At 33.1% G+C, this 4,352-nt stretch overlaps 1 long non-coding RNA gene across 1 annotated transcript; it reads right to left on the bottom strand.

The window, feature by feature from the left end:
- Positions 1–524: 524 nt before the first annotated feature.
- Positions 525–1,774, bottom strand: LOC109208858. The gene is made up of 2 exons (XR_002065269.1): positions 1,662–1,774; positions 525–971 (listed from the first exon to the last, which is right to left on the bottom strand). It is a non-coding gene; the product is annotated as an uncharacterized LOC109208858 (long non-coding RNA).
- Positions 1,775–4,352: the final 2,578 nt, after the last annotated feature.

Genomic DNA, 4,352 nt, shown 5'->3' with positions numbered 1-4,352 from the left:
CCGAGGATCAAGTTGCTAGAGTTTAGGTCGCATTCAGTCGAACCCAATAACCAATGAATGTAGTATTTCTCTTAAAAGCTTCATTGAACATGTACAAATTATTAATTCAAAATCAAGTAACTTAAAAGGACTAGAATTTCGTCAACTTTCAGGGTTTCCCTTTGTCCGCAAGCTATTTGCATTCTCTATTTTATTTATTTATGTGAAAATGTGCAAGTCAAGTATATATGGAAACAAGAAAAATTAAGAAATACAATTGCTGGTGAAACAAGAGTAGCACGTTCAATGAAGTCACTACAAACCCTTCTTAAGTTATTACAATCCATACAACTTGCGTAAACTTATTGGCTAGGATTTATTCGACATTTCACTTTTTAATCGATCAATCGATTACATTATAATTTTAAGTAAGTCAATAAAATTATATAAATCTTCTAGTATATATCGATATTTTTAATTTATTTCAGATTCATTTCATTTTAATACAAAATAAATTTTTTATCTACAGAAACGATTAGACGATGTTCATCAAGCTTAGCTAATTGATACAGTACAATAAAGCTTAGTCGATATTGAATATGCACCATTTTATACGAACTATATAATACAGAGCAAAAAATTGAACACATTGACTTATAATTTTCAAACTACTGTAAATGATTAAGATCAATGTTCTTCTCATTATTCACACCTAGAGATGAACTCTCATCTCATCTTTATTAAAGGACATTCACACAATATATATATATATATATGTACATGGGTCGACAAGCCGAACAGATCATTCCTTCCCCCTTAGGCTTCTGGTGCTGGGGCTCGTTCTGTAAAAGTGAGTTCAGCAGCTGCTGACGCTTCTACTTCAGCTGCGGCTGGGGCCGCAATTTCAGCCGCAGCTGGAGCTGCTACTTCAGCAGCAACTTCTGCTGCTGGGGCTTGACTTCAGGAGCAACTTCCTGTGCTGGAATTTCAACCTTGAAAATCACATATTTTTCCATCAGTGACATAAGTAGATATAAAAAGAGATATAAAAAGATTATCGACCAATGATATTCAGCTAGTTCCGAGAACATAAAAGGTCAAAAGAGAGTAGTTATTCTTTCTTTTTTTTTTTGAGAAAAAGCCAATGAAACATTTAGCATATATAGTAATTAAGTAAAATAAGAACTTGTACTAAAACAACGGATACTGGCCACGGATTTGAATCTCATAAAGAATCATAAAGTGGTAAAGGATCATTTTGAATATCTAACTAAGTAAATAAAATCGTATTCTTTCTAACATCTTAAACTTTTAAATGAGATAGTCACAAACTGTAACGGATCTGTATCAGGGGTGAAAAGGTACATTTCTTAAAGGGTGGTGTCATCTGACCACCCTTCGTCGGAAAATTATACCACGTATATAGGTAAAATATTAGGTTTTAGAGGTATATAACATATATTGAACACCCTTTGTCAGAGAATTTTTTTCACTTCTTTCAAGTTTGAACACCGACTGATCTGTATAGTAGACTCTGGTTCACATGAAGAGATGATCAACCCTCCAAACGGGGTATATTGTATACGTAATTCTTCGTGCACCCATTTCTTCAAATCCTGGATCCGTCAAATTGGTCACAAGCTTTAACAGTGCAATAATCAATATTTAAAAAAAGCTAGTACCTGATCAAGACTGGCCATTGGAAAGGGATGAATGAACTGTTAGGAATTGCAAAGGTGGCCAAATTATTAGTTCTTTAGTAACTGTGGGATTGGTGATGAGGAATGATCAAAGGAGAGTTATATATAGAGAAGTAAAGTCAACTGTCTTAATATAAAATGGAGAAGTGAGGAGTGGGATGCACTAAATAAAAAATAAGGACAATCTTGGGCTACACATTTTGACATCTCATGTCACCAACATTAGAGGAACATATATATAATTGTTGTAAATGTTTTTACTTAATTATATTCTTAAAACGCCCATTATATATGGGTCTAATTCTGCAGCGATGAAGATCGAAAGCAATATTTGTTATGTCTACGCTAATATTATGTTGAACTGTATAATTACCTTATCTAAAAGATCAAATTATTAAAGAGACAAAATAATGACGTAATAAAATACAGGTGTGGAATACACAGCTTACGTGATGGAGGCCATTTCTTACAAAGTCAGCTATTGTATTATTTTATTTTTCCCTTTGAGTTTTTTATTCTGTGTTTTGTGGAGTTGACACGGAGATGAGTGGACTATTCATCGTGCTTTCATGTTCCTTCAGAATTTTTTAATTTATCTTCTTTTAAGATAATAAATTCTTTTTCGAAGCCAGGTATTTTTGTATTGAGGTTCAATTAAATTAGAAATTGCGTCAGAAAGTCCTATATTGGAGGTAAAATGTTGAGAAATTTTCAAAAACCACTATTGTTTAGTGGTTATTAGCTAGTTGTAGCTATCATTTACTATATTACTTCCTATAGCTATATTTTCAGTTTCGTGCAACAGGGGAATACAGCTAGAAAATTATTGTATTCGATTGTATTCACGATATGTATTTGTGAATACAGTAATGTAAATAGCGTAAATCGTGGTCTTTTCAGCTGTTTTTAAACGGAAAGTGAATCAATTAACACAAATAGACTCCTAATATAACTCAACAAACTCAATTATAAATCTGAATACATATTATATTAATTAAAAAAAATATATGAGTACATTCATGGAATATAGCGACACAGTGAATACAATGAGATACATGGAATACAACGAGATACATTGAAATACAATGAAAAAAAAAGACAATGAATACAATGAAATACATAGAATACAACGAGATACATTGGAACATAATGAAAAAAAAAGTAACAGACTTTTCAAGTTGCTCAGCCCCAAACTCCGTCGTCTTTGTTCAAGAATAACCTTAATGTCGTCTCGTCGATAGCAGATTTCGAACCTCCATTGCCAACCCCAATTTACACTGTGTCAGATTTTGATATTGATACGAAACATAAGACATTAATTTCTAAACAGACTCTTCAACCACTAAACATAGTTAAATTTTCATTGTCAGCCCCAATTTATTCTTTATCTTCTGATCCAAATGTTTAAAGACCACTACCGGACGTATTGGCACATATTGGAAAGCTGCTTTAAATCGAACTGTTAGAGGTTGTTGTCTCTCCGGCCTTTGTTATAATGAAGCCCACTTACAACCATTGAATTCTTCTTCGTCTGGTCGCGAATTTTATTGGGACTTTCTCTTTAGGGCTTGATTTCGACAATGGAGATGAATTAGTAGAGAATTATAGTTGTATTCATGGAGAAAGACTGGCGTTGAGAGAAAGAGAGGGTGGAGAAAAATCTGAAAGAATGAGAGAGAAAAATAAATCAAAGCGTATTTTATGGTATAAGGGTAGGAGGTGACCATAAATAGATATTTTGCTATAAAAATCAAAAGGTAGCTATGGAATATAATTTTTTAAAAGGGTATTTATTTAAAATAAATAAGGTATCAACCTTTGCTACAGGAGGTAAAAATTCCTAAAATGTTCCCTAAAAAGTTTACTTCATGCCTAAGACTCAAATTCGAAACCGTTACTTGAAGGATAAAGAAGTAATATCACACTCACAACCGGGAGTGGCAAACGGGCGGGGCGGGTTGGATATGGTTCGGGTCGAAAACAGGCAATGAAAACACGGATCAATTATCCGACCCGACCCATATTATCCATGTCTTCTTGTATATGATCACTTTTAGAAGAATTCTTAGTCTCTCTAACTTGAGGAACCCCCAATTTGAGGCTTTACAAATGTAAAAGTTAGACCCATTGGTTATCCATTGGTTACTCATGGGTTATCCATTTTCTAAATGGATAATATGGTTCTTATCCATATTTGACCCGTTTTTAAAAAGTTCATTATCCAACCCTTTTTTTAGTGGATAATATGTGTGATTAACAGTTTTCTTTTAATCATTTTGCCACCCCTACTCACAACCCAAGGGAATGAATCTAACACAAAGAAACCCTTAAAATTCATTAGAAAATGACTTCTGTAGGTATTATTGAGCCGTGCAAGTTATATACTGGTCTGGTCAACGCAATATCGTTAGACAAACATAATTTTTTAATGTTTTTGAAACTGTACACATCCAAACTATACATCGTCGGTGTAATTTATTCATATGTACGTTATAAATCTTGATTATTCTCAATTAATTCTTTAATGATCTTTGACATTTATTTGGTAAAAGGAAGAAAATATGAAAGAATAGTAATATGCTGGAAGTTCATATACAGGTGCTCCAATCTCCAGTATATTATGTTGGAAATTTCCGCATGTTGGAGTTCCAGCATAATATGCTAGAAGTTCAA

Source organism: Nicotiana attenuata, unplaced genomic scaffold (assembly GCF_001879085.1).
Source record: "Nicotiana attenuata strain UT unplaced genomic scaffold, NIATTr2, whole genome shotgun sequence".
Classification (NCBI taxonomy): domain Eukaryota; kingdom Viridiplantae; phylum Streptophyta; class Magnoliopsida; order Solanales; family Solanaceae; genus Nicotiana; species Nicotiana attenuata.
This window is presented reverse-complemented; position numbering and strand designations above follow the sequence as displayed.